General features: G+C 40.7%; 1 pseudogene; it reads right to left on the reverse strand.

Annotated features, from left to right (window-relative positions):
• Positions 1 to 12,107: 12,107 nt before the first annotated feature.
• Positions 12,108 to 12,800, reverse strand: LOC108350155 (40S ribosomal protein S6 pseudogene; annotated as a pseudogene).
• Positions 12,801 to 13,025: the final 225 nt, after the last annotated feature.

The raw sequence follows: 13,025 nt of genomic DNA on the forward strand, positions 1-13,025 counted from the left end.
TCCTCATGGGGCCCTGGACAGAATGGTACAACCTCTCCTCTTGGCAATTGTAACAAATCAACATCAGTTGCCTTTTGGCCTGTTGGGCTTACCATATCTGAGTAATACAAACAAATTGATACCAGGGATATCTACACTGGTGATAGCCAGTCCCAAACTTCATGTTGGGCATTTGAACAGCCTCCATGTGTTTTTTCACTCATAAATAAACATTTTCTTGATTATTATAGAGATATTTAAAAGTATGTGTGTGCAGGTGCCCATGAATAAAGATGATGCTAGATTCCCTGGAGCTAAAGTATTATGGGTTGTGAACCACCTAACTGAGGAACTGAGAACTGAACTCTGGTCCTCTGCAAAAGCATCATAGGCTCTTAGCCACCGAACTATCCCTCCTGGCTCCTCTCCGTTATTTTTGTGCTGTCTCTGACTGTTTTGGGGTTTTGTGAGCAATAGCAATGTTGCAGAAGGAGACATATGTTTTCAGTGAGGCCGTGCATAGAGCTGTGTGGCTGGAGCAGAGGGTAGAAGCTTTGTATTGGCTTCAAGGAACTCTCCAAGCACACTCAAAACCAGAAGTCACAGCCTCTGATGCCTCTTAAGCTCTCCCGATGGGCCAGGCACCGTGTAGGTGATTTTCATGCATCAACTCATTTAATCTCCATGTCAGAACGGAGGTTAAGGCCCAAGAAAGTGACGGCTGTCTGCCCTATTTCACAGTCAATCTGAAGTTAGTGAGCTAGAAATGTCTTTGTCCTGCAATGTTAGAGTTGCAAACAGCCTTTTAAGTCAACAATTCCCGTGTCGCAGACATAGTAAATACCTTTCTGTGTTTCCCTCCACTTCAGAGTTTTGTTTTCCAAGCAGTTTCCACATAAAGCAAATTTAGCCTGATTTTCTAGTGGTAAGTTCTGATGCCTGTGACCTCTTGCCCGGCAAATGTCGTTTAAGGGAAGTGACACCTAGCATAATAATCTCAACTCCCATAATCCATCACACACCCTTCAAAAGCACTAAAAGGAAATGTGTTACAATAACCAAACATACCTAGCGTATATCACAGGGCTTGCCTAAATATTTCCCATTTATGCTATTTTGAGAACTGGCTTCCATCCCAGTTCCGACAACAGTATTCAAGATTAAGTGAAAGAGCATGTGAGTACAGTAATTGAAAATAGGATTTCCCCCCCAAAGGGATGTAGTTATGAGCTTACTCTCTTATGTGTGAGTTCCCCTTCTGAGTATTTAAGAAATATGGATTTTGCCGTTGTCTCGGTTACTGGAAAAAAATGTGTGTTCTATTAGTTTTCTAGAGGACAATGGTATGTCAACTCTAATCAGCCTTCCCCCTCAAGATTCTGCAGAAGCTAGCCCCAGGAGCCCTCCTCAAACTACCTCTCCCATAGCCCCCGCCTTGTGTTTGGCACAAGCACAAACACTTCGCTGTTCTCTGCCCCTGTTGTAATAATAAGCCCAGGGTCCTAGACAGCAACAGTCACCACAGAGCTGTCTCAATGCCAGCTCAAGGGGCACTAGGAGCTCAGCTCCTGGCTACAATTCCACTGTTTTCTTGAACTGAAGCCCTTCATGGCACAGCTCCATCTACGGGCATGGTCTGTCTTGGGACCAAACCCATCAGCTGATGACAGCCTGACACAGCCATTTGGCTGGGATGTTCTGAGCAAAATGATAATCGGGTCTTGATGAATTGGAGGAACCATCTTTCTTCCCACTCTTCATGCCTCTGCACCAAGGGGAAGTAAGCACGGACCACGATATTTTCCATGATGAAACAGCTGGCTTATGTCTACGAAACTGCAGCTTTAAATTAATACATTTTTTTATTTGCCCCATAAATTAAGAAAAACAACAATCCACTGAAGGACTGGAAAGGAGGTTTTGGAGTTCTTTTAAATTATGCCCAAAGGTTTTTAGGTCTAATTTTGGAGAAGGCAGGAATCTCGGACTATAGTATATGCCAAGCAAACTTGGCTTCATACTTGTCCTGATGCCTTGGATTCTCCTAGTTTAAATCATTTCTTCGAATGTTTCAAACATAGTTTTAAGTTTTATTGCGATGTGTAGGAATTCCAAAACGCCGTCAGGAGAGGGTTACGTTTGTGATCATTCAACGTTCTTTCGAAGCCGTGGGGTGCCTAAGTCAGCTCGTTCCTATAGGCACTCACTACTTTATTTTGTACACTTATTCATTAAGCAAAGAGTGTACTAACACACCTTGGTCAGCCCCAGCCTCCTTCCAAACTATTATCTGTCTTCAGAAGATGAGGGGAAGCACAGAGGGAAACACACAGGCTAATACTCAGGCTCCCCGCAGGCTGCGTGTATTCAGAGAGCACGATACACTTGCTCTACACGCAGGGCAGAGCAGCCTGTGATGGGCAGAGCTTCCCTGATGTCTGGCCTCATACTTGGTTCTGAGCTTCATGCTGATGGGGACAACAGTGAAAAATGAGGACTTGGCCTTTGGGAAATTTGTTTGTAGTTTGCAGTTTTTGCTTTGCTATGTCTTTTTAAATTATATGAAGGTGGCCTAAAGTTGTCTGGAGCAGAACAAGGGGAGCCAACTGTCTCAACTGCAAAGTATCCAGACCCCAAACCCTCATTCTCTAGCGGCCTCCACCCTGAGGAAAGAGGTGAGGAGCGTCATCCTGGGGAGCAGCCCAGTTGATTTGGCAATGGCTTTTCCTGCATTTTTTCCTGGTAGGGAATATGGAACATAATATATGTAGAAAGTGTGTGTGTGTGTGTGTGTGTGTGTGTGTGTGTGTGTGTGTGAATGTCCGTGTGTGGTGTAGTGTATGTTGTAAGAATTTTTCCCCCTCAAATGATTTTTCTGTCTTTGAGCTTTCCAAGATACACTGGGATAGGAGACCACTCATCATTCTGGCTCTATTTATTTGGCTCTAAGATTGTTCTACAAATTGGAGTTTCAAGGCGTATCTGTAATCAACAAATTTAAAAAAGAAAAGAAAGAAAAGAAAAGAAAATCTTATTCTGCCAATGATATCCAAGCAAGCAGCTTGGGCGCTTGGCCCTGAAAGAGGAATTTCCTCCCACAATTGGTGTCACAAGAGTTCGGATAAGGGCATGGTAATGAACTCAATGAAAACTGGTGCCCCCTAACGAGAAGTTGGAGGGAAGGAAATACAACAACAATCTGGATGGAGACAGGATTAGCAGGTACTGGACTCCTTTGAAGAAAGGACTCAGGAGCCCCTCCCAGGAGGGGAGGGGCTTGCTGACTTGCCAATGTCCTTGCAATGTCTTGCCAAATGGAATGGCCCTGCATGCCACCCTACAAACCTTATTTAGAATAATATTGCTTTTGTAAATTTGTGGTTCCTTATCTTAGATTGAAAAACTTCTAGACTGTTGTCTCTTTTCTTAATTACCCAAATGATGGGTCGTAGAGAATGGAAAGTAATAATAAACAGTGGGAAATAAGGAAACTGTAAATAATAATAGTAAACAGTAAGGAAAAACAATGATTTGTAATTTGTGGCCCCCGGAGTTAGTGACTGCTTCTCTATCTTCTGGGGCTTTTAGATCTTCATCTCTGGGACACTGGGTATGTGTGGCCCAGTCTTCACAGTCCTTAATGTAACCACTAAGAATATAGCACTGATGTACCAGCCTCAGCTCAGAGGTTTGCTCCAAGTCTGCTTTTGGGTTCCATCTCTGACATTGACCTTGGCAAGAGAAACCCACAAATGGCCACTTCATCTATGTCTGGTTATCCTGATCTTGATCAGCAATTGTGTGAGTGGCAGAGAACACCACTGCATCTAACTAACAATAGTGTCTGTGTGGTGAGCAAGAGGCAGTCAGATCTCCAGAGATGTGTGACTAATCACATACACCTATATATAAACATAACATGTAGAATTTAGAGTAATAGTAAACTTGATTTCTTTATATACCAAAAGTCTAGCAGGTAAATATCGTAAGGATATACATTGAGAGTAAAATGCTACAATAACTAGGAATTATTAAAAATTGTTAATCTTATGTATTGGAACTTTTTATAAACTCTCAAAAGGTTAAATTAAGAATAGTTTGCTAATATTAAACTATTAAGATAATATTAACAGAGAATAAAGTAGTCATATAATCATATTATTTTCAAACCAAAATAATTTATGAAAATTTAAATAAAGGCAGATTTATATTCACCAACTTTATTCTGCTCATCTATGAATTACTAAAGAAAATGTTGTTTGTGATATTTTTCCTGTTTTTGAATGTGAAAATAAATTATTATGTAAACTCTATCACCATAGACTCTTGCGAAGGGAAAAAGAGTTTCCAAGTCACAGACCATCACATCTGTAGTTGCTGTATTTTAGACAGAAATAATAAGAAATGTAGAGTATAAATCAGAGGACACACTAGAGAAAAGCAAACACACAGGACACTTCGCATTGTCCTGTTTTCAATGCTACCAGTGTCAAAAGAACTCCAGACAGTGAGACGTCTCAAAGGTCTTTGACATTAAGGGGGGAGGTATTATTTAAAACAAAAAACAATTATATTTTTTAAAAATGATATTTTTGATAGAAATAAAATTACAATTATCCCCACTGTGACCAGTCATTCTTGCCAGTGAAAAGCAAATGAATTTTAAGATTTGTTAAGGCTGTGAAACTTGAGTTTGAAGTTTCTATTGGAAAACACAGTCTGGCGTACACGAGGGGCTGCAGAGACAAGTGAACGTCAGCTGAAAGTGACTCAACCTACTATGACAATGTGCACAGTAGGGGCCTCAGGAATGGCCGAGCAGTTGGATAAACAAACTGTTAAACTGCTTCTGGACTACACACACACACACAAAATTAAATTTTTTGCTTTATTATTTTAAAATTTATTTATTTTATGTGATATGTGGATGCCTGTGCCTCCAGAGGCCAGAAAAGGGTGTGAGGTACCCTGCAACTGGAGGTACCATGCATGGGTCTAGGAATCAAACCCTGGTCCTCTTGAAAGTCAGTCGGTGTTCTTAACCATTGAACCATCTCTCCAGTCCCTGGTTAATGAACTCTAACAATCTCGACATTTGCACAAAATGTCCTGTTTCCCCTTTGCTGCAGGAGTCCCTTCAATGATTATTTACTGTAGCCTCTTCCTCAGCAGAACACACATTTCAATCCTTAGCCATTTCCACTTTATTCAGAACTCTATGACACATGTCCTGGATGGATATATGTGTAGTATTAGAAACTGAGAAATATGCTTAGGATGTTAGGATGTTAGGATGTTTTCAACTGGGAAAAGCACCTCTCTACCCAAGGCAACAAAGTAAGGAGGAGTTGGAAATGTTGCTAAATGTTCTTACCAAGTATTCAGGAGGCCGCAGGCTCATTCCCCGGTATGGAGACTGGGGGTGGGAACTGAGTGAGAGGAAATTAATTGGCTCATATACTGGAAAATAGGAGATTCAGACAAATTCAGGTTATTCTCAGGCCTGTGAAGAAACGAAGGTGCCCAATAGCTTGTCAGTTGATTCCAGATCTAACCGGCTTGACAGCTGGGATTAAGGCTATACCCACCCACCCAATGTTCCATGACTGTATTTAACAAATGTTTTGACATATGCCTTTCTCTGTTCTGTTTCTATGAAAACTTCATGAAATTGCTACCATATTGGAATATGGAGTTTGGGATGACTTAAACTTGTGATGCTAGCCCATGGTCATTTATTTGGCTCTAGAATAAACTCTCTTTTCCCCCTTTGCGATGACAGCTGTGGGTTTTACAGTAACCCTGACACCTAAAACCCCAAGTTCTGAAACATACTGGTGAGTTTATACCATTGACAGTTGGGACATCACTTCCATGACTGTAAAACAAGAAGGAAAGTAAAGGTATTTATTTCATAGGGGAGTAATTAAGGCAAAAAAGAAATAGAATATTGCCCAAAGCATAGTACATATTAGGCATTGTTTGTACTATTTAAACTATTATTTATCAATTTTTGTCTTGACATACCACCTTTGTACACCCTAAGTATTTATCTGTATCTATTTCTGCAATTTTTATTTTCTTCTCAATTTATATTTTTTAGTTGTGTGTGTGTGAATTTCACATCCCAAACACTCATTAATAAGTCCTTCCATATTCACCTTCCACCCTTGTAACCTTTCTTCACCCCACAAAAACAAACAAACAAACAAACAAACAAACAAACAAAAAATAAATACATTTTAAGAAATCTTTCCATGGAAGCTGTGGCATTACTTGCCCAAACAGCTTTACTTGCAAATGTTCGTGGTAGTCACTTGTCTGATGAGAGGCCTCTGGCATCTGCTACACTATCAATACTGGATCCTCATAGAAACTCTCAGATATCCTATTGTTGCCTGACTCATGGAGATCCTGCAGCTTTTGTAGTACGGGACTGGCCCCTTCATGTGCTTAGGCAGTTCATAGACGGGGTGGGCCAACTCAAAGCCCTGGATATGAGCAATAGCTGAGTTGGTCAACCCACAAACTCTCTAAGACCCATGCCACCAAGGCCAGCACTCCCGCAATGCCCAGCTCTTCTGAGTGTTACAGCCAGCAAGGGGCGAGACCAGCTCACTGTGTGGGTCTTAAGTCACCGCTGGTGCCACTGTGCTGTGGCCTGTGAGGGACCAGGCCAACTCACTAGCCTTCAACATGGCTTCGGGTGGCAGCCCAAACCAAGGACAGTTGTCTGCCTGTATATCCTTTGTTAGTAACATGGACCATGGACATCAGCACAGACCCCTGCTGAAGCGGGCCACAGACACAGCCCTCAACAGTAGCATAGGGGCTATTTATCACCATGGCCCCAGGTGTTAGAGCAACTCTCTTGTGTCTCTAGTTCAACTCTCCCATCCTTTCACCCATAGTTGCTCACTGTAGTGGCGCCTGTCCACCTGTGCCTGCAGGGTGAATCTAGCTGTCTTTTGCCCCCAGTCTACCTACTTTTTATTTCTCTGCTTATTTTTAAAAAGTTTATATAAATTAACATTTCTTAACCTGTGAGTTGTGACCGCCCCCCACCCGGTAGTTGGAAAATCTTTTCACAGGGGTCACATTAGACCATCGAAAATACAGATATTTACATTATGAGTCATAACAATTGCAGAATTACAGTTATGAAGTAGCAACAAAAATGATTCCATGGTTGAGGACCACTCCTTCAACACTATGAAATGTATTAAAGGGTCACAGCATTAGGAAGGTTGAGAACCACTGATATAAATGCATATGGGATTGTCAGGATGAATTCATGACTTCTACGCTTTGATTTCTCACCCTTGGAAGTATTTAAAAGTCATTTCTTTTCAGTGTGTTTTATATCTATTTTGTAAAAATTGAGTGCCTTCCCCCCAGGCCCATGGATGGGGATTCTCCGGTTCTAGTCTCAGTCCTGCTTCTTACTAACTGTAACCTTGCTCCAGTTATCCAAACTCTCTCCCTCTGTTGCTTCCTTTACAAAGTAGGATACCTATAGTAATGGCCTCACAGGGCTGGGCTGAGAGGAATGAGTGCAATAATGTATGGAAAGCATTTAACACGGTATCTGAGTTATTTATTTATGCTATCAAGTTTTGTGTCACTTTAACCAAATATTTGACATAAACAATTCACAGGAGGAATGATTCGTCTTGACTCCCAGATACAGAGAATCCAGTTCATGAGTGTTTGAGCCCCTGCACCTGAACAAATTATCATGGCAACAAGAACAAGTGACAGAGGAGCCTCTTACTTCAGAGAGGACAAGGAGAAGAGAGTGGAACAAGAAGGGGCCCAGAGACAAGAATTATCCCCATGAACCTACTCTACAGTCTCGTTCTATCAACCAGACCCCACATCCTAAGTTCCCAGCACACACATCCAATCTCCTGCAACAGAGTTACCAATGGAAGCCAAGCACTCAGTGCACGAGCCTGTGGGAAATGCCACACATTTCAAGTCAGAACACAGGGCAAACATAGTCCTCAGTTGACTGTTGGCCATGATGTTCATTATTACCTTTATAGTGTCAGAAGCCTATCTGAAGGGCTGAACAACTACAAACCAGGAAACAAGGAAAATGAGAACAGAGGTATTTTCAAGTAGAATTATAAATATTTCCATGCTTATAGATAATTAAAATATGTAATATAATGTCTTTTAGGTGTTTGTTTGTGTTGCAGGCAGGGTCTCACTTTGTAGCCTAGGCTAGCCTTGAAGTCATTGAGATCCTTTTCCCAAGTGCTGAGGTGAAAGGCACGTGCACCACACCAGGCTAACAGACTTCACACACACAAAAAAAGTTAAATTAGTGAGAGATAAAGAACCCAGACTGTCTTTCAGTCACCATAACATTGAGAATTTCACTCAGAGCAAATATTGGAATAAAGGCTACACTCTGAATTAATGAAGAGGTTTTGAGTTTCTCATTCAAGTTTTCTGGTATTTCTTCTTCCTGTGGTAACCACATGTTTACATCTATGTTAGAAAAGGAGGACTAGTTTGGAATTACCAGTTTATCCAAGCAATAAGTCTATTTTTGTGATATCTATATTCCTTGGAAATACATCTTACCACAGCTCAATTTTTCTCTTTAATAACATATGTAACACACATTCCTTCCTTCCACCAGACCTGATTATATCTTCTTGCTTCCACTCAAGCAACATCAGTCATTACGATCCTTGCAAAAATAAGGAAATAAAGTACAATAAAAGTAAAATTAAAATGAGGGAGCAGAGCATTTCATCCTGAACGGCAAAAAGTGTGGCTGTGTACAATCTTTTCCCTGAGCCTTTACAGTTTATGTCGTTAAGACTTTTGTGACTCTCTCAGCCCTGAGTCATCTCGAGGATGGCAGTAGCATTTGAGATATTGTGCCAAAGAATTATCAGGAACCAAAACATCAAAATTACTCCCATGTGGATGTGAAACTCAATCTTCTTGACTTTTGAAAGAGAAGAGATGGCTCCCTTATGATTCCACCATTTTCGATACCAGTAATTGCACACTGGGTCAGAAGACTGATGAGGGATGGAATTGGAACCCTGGAGATAATTTAAGAATAGCTTAGGTAACTAGACCCAGTCTTTGAAGAATAACTCTAGGGGAGGTCTCAAATGATCTTGAGTCTTGACCACAATTCCTTAGACACCACCACAGAAAAAGAAAAAACGATTCATGTTTACACGGCATCTGAGGAGTCAGCTTGAAGTGGTTTTTACAGCCATTTTCACAAGTGATTTAAGTCACTAATTAATTGGCAAATGTTCAGCTCCCATCCAGTTCAGTTATCTAGGTCAAGAAAAATAAACATTGTCAATGCTGTCGGCATATGAAGAATCAGAGATATCCTTTATGGCTTTGGGGGTGTATTCCTGTGTTGTGCTGAACTAAGTGACACATTTACCATAGTCGTCTTGGAGTCCAAAAGTGAGTTATTTTCTGCTTGGTCTATGGTCCTGGGTTTTCAAGCTGATTTAAGACAAGCTTACAAAATCCAAAAGTCTCTAGAAAACAAAATAAATGAACATGCGAATTATAATAGATCTATAATAGATAGATACATGGGTGGTTGGATGGAGAGATATCTATGGACAAATAGATGTCAGATAAGATAGATAGATGATACATAGAAAGTTGTCAGATAAGATAGATAGATAGATAGATAGATAGATAGATAGATAGATAGATAGATAGATAACACACATAGTGGCCATCTGAGCACAAAGGATGAAATGATACAGGAGACTAATCTTTTTTTCTTCTCTCATTGGAGCTTCTACAGTAGGTAGATAATCTTATAAATAATACAAAATTTATCACTAAATCAAATGCTTAAAAATGAGAGAAAAACGGAAGCAAAAAGCAGTCAAAGAGGTCAGGGAAGATTTCTCTGAGAAGTGCAATTCGAAAGGAACTAAGTAGGAGAAGAAGGAATGAGGTTTTAAGTAGAGAGGTGAGCCTAGGTAAAGATCACACAGTAGACGAAGGCAAAGAGGGCATAAAGTAAACGACACTAGTGGAGAACCATAGAGCAAGGGCAAGTGGACAAGACGGGGATGAAGAATGCACGACTGCTGTGTCTTGTCTACACTTTCAGAACAATTACGCAACAGAAAGTGTCTGAAAGTGTTTAAAGAGACGTGTGACAAGGTTAGGATTACAGTTTTGTTACCACCAGCTTATGTGACTGTGGGGACTTGACAGGAAAGCCCACAAAGGGACAAGAGGGAACTCAAAGTATCAGGAGAAAGCTGCTGTTCTTCTCTGGTGCAGATGCAACTGAGGATCAAGATGCTGTTCACAGAGACAGCACAGGAAAACTAGCAGGAATTGACTTGGATTTAAAGAATGAAAGGGGCAAAGACATAGACCAGGCTTATGCATAAAAAAACAACTCTTTTGGATTGTGGCACGAAAGGAACAAAACAACAACACATCACAAGGCCAAGTACTGCTTGTGACTCAGGCAAGCGGTATGCAGAGTCTGAATCCAGACCTCCGAGTATTTTATACTGCTCAGAGGCCTCACACTTGACTCTCAGAAATAATCTACAACAGAATTCTTGGAAAACAGAAAATAGAAAACTATGGAGCTCTATTCTGGTTAAGACACAGGCATAAAGATGATCACCTTCGAAATACCAAAAAACTATAATAGATAGGCTAAAATTTGCATTTTCCTTTAAAGCCACAAAACCCCACTACACACATGTATGCACACACCTAAACAAACCAGTCCCAAAGATAAAAACATGAAAGAAGAACACATAATGATAACTATATTCATAACTGGGGCAACTTGCCTAGCATGAGAGGGGAGGCAATTAGCCCATAAACATGGGCAAAACTTTGTTAGGATGAGGGGAAAAAATCAGCTGACCTTTTAACAGCAGTGTAAACTCCATGAAATATTGGAATCTGGAAGAGTCCCAAACACAAAAATAAATTTCTCAGAACAATTCTCCACCCTGGGAAATTTGCCAACTCAGCAGCAGTTGGGGCAGAGCTAAAAAGTAGGGAGCTCTCTGTTGCTTTTCATCCCTTCCACTAATCAAGTCCCAGAGCTGTCTACAGTATTATCTGGAAGAAAAATCTAACTAAAAAAGCTGCCACTGAATACCCCTAGTTCAAAACTTGAAAACGTCAAAGAGATCAGATCTTCATACCAGCACCGAGGATTTTGGGTTGAGTCTGAAAAGGTAAGAACATTCACCATCCTCTCACTGGCAAGAAGGAAACTGAAATTAAAGCTGAATCTTGTTTCCAGCCCAACTATACAGTCAGGTGGACTTTTCAGGGAAGAAAAATCTCCTTTCCAAGTTTTTGGACAAAGAAAATAGAAAATTCTTTCTGGGAAGAACACAACAAAAAATATACCATCTGGGTTTAGTCTCTACTGCGAACTTGATAGAAATGACTAAAATATTATGAAAACAGACACAGAAAAATTTTTCTCCAGACACAGAAAAAAGAATGAAAATGGAGCATAGAACCAAAAAAGTAAACCATCAATAAAGGCAGAACCCCCGATAACCAGAGGTTGGAGTCTAGAAGCCGTCTCTGAAATAAGCACTTTAAATATGTTTAAAGGTTTAGAAATAATGACAGAGAAACAGGGAGGAGTTTCATTAGGGAAAAAATTAAAGTTTTAAAGAAGCTCCAGAAAGATGTTCTAGACCAGAAAAACATGATGTCTAAAACAACAAAAATATGAAGCAAATAACCTCTGAGCAGAGTGGAACAAAAGAGAGAGGAAGAGTGCAAGGATAGATGCACAACAAGTAGCCAATAGGATGTGTGGAAAGAGAAATCAGGGCTCAACGTTCACTGTACACTATCAGGGATGCTTGAGTTAGGAGAAAACGATGGTCCATACCTATGGAACTATATTTTGGTTACTGAAACTACCAGTGTCTTTTCTCCAAAATCTAATTGATTAGGAGTTGATGATAAAGTGATACCCTCAAAGGCATCTGATATTTAGACAGCAAGCCCCACGCTTCCAAATAGACATTAGGCTAAAAAGGAAATGGTGGTAAACTTTTTTTTAAAAAGATCTCATCTTTTCTTTGTTCCTATTAAAGACTCACTTTTGACTAGACTCAGAAGCTCCAAGGGGAGGGCAGCCTACATCTCTTGACAATCTGCTCTTGGTGTTTTTCTTTAGCTTCCTTTGTTCCCTTGGGCAAAAAGTTAGCATACCCTGACTTGTCCTTGTTTTCCTTGGTAGAGTGTTTCTTCAGAGTGTTACAGGAAACATGGAGCAATAGCACACTGAATCTGGAGTGCTTTGGTCCTGGGGTTCTTACCTTCTCAGCTTAAGGGCTTTCTGACAACACATTGATAGATATCATCTTCTTTAGAGGGACTGAAAAGCTTTTAGATTCTGCTAGCCCTTTTGGGTCCCAACGACCAAGGCACAGTAGAATCCTTCAGTCCAAGAATATCCATACCCACCCCCTCCTCTTCCTTTCCCTCCCTTAAGACAATAACCAAGCTGAGAACACTCAGATTGGCATGCACAATGCATCCACAGACACACTTTGCTTCCTCTCTCCTTGTTCTATAACAAGAATGCCTCTTCTTCAGCAGCAGGAGAATTCTGCCGAGGGTCAAGACACTTTGCTTCTTGGGAAAACCTTGTTTGTCATTCCCACCACTGACTGGGACCATGCAACCCTTCTGGTCTTCATCTAGAACATCAGCAGCTACTTGTATGGCCTTCCACCTTCCACTTCTCATAGAAAGTTTGCATGCACGAGTTTCTGACAGCAGGTGGCTGGGAAGGAGATAGTCAGCCTCTCAGCACAGCCAACTCTAGGAGGTGACAGAAAAAAGAGCAAGACGTGACAGTGAACTTAATCAAATATTTTTTTCAGAGTGGCAATGAAACCGGAATGTATCAAAATGTGGGGCTGTATTGAACCAGCATTTCGAGCAAAAGTGATGGATTCCAATGTTTGTAACGGGAAGTAAGAATGGTATATAGCCAAGGGAAAAAGTATAAATGTGGATTGAGA

This window comes from Rattus norvegicus, chromosome 2 (assembly GCF_021556685.1).
Source record: "Rattus norvegicus strain SHRSP/BbbUtx chromosome 2, alternate assembly SHRSP_T2T, whole genome shotgun sequence".
NCBI classification, from domain to species: Eukaryota; Metazoa; Chordata; class Mammalia; order Rodentia; family Muridae; genus Rattus; species Rattus norvegicus.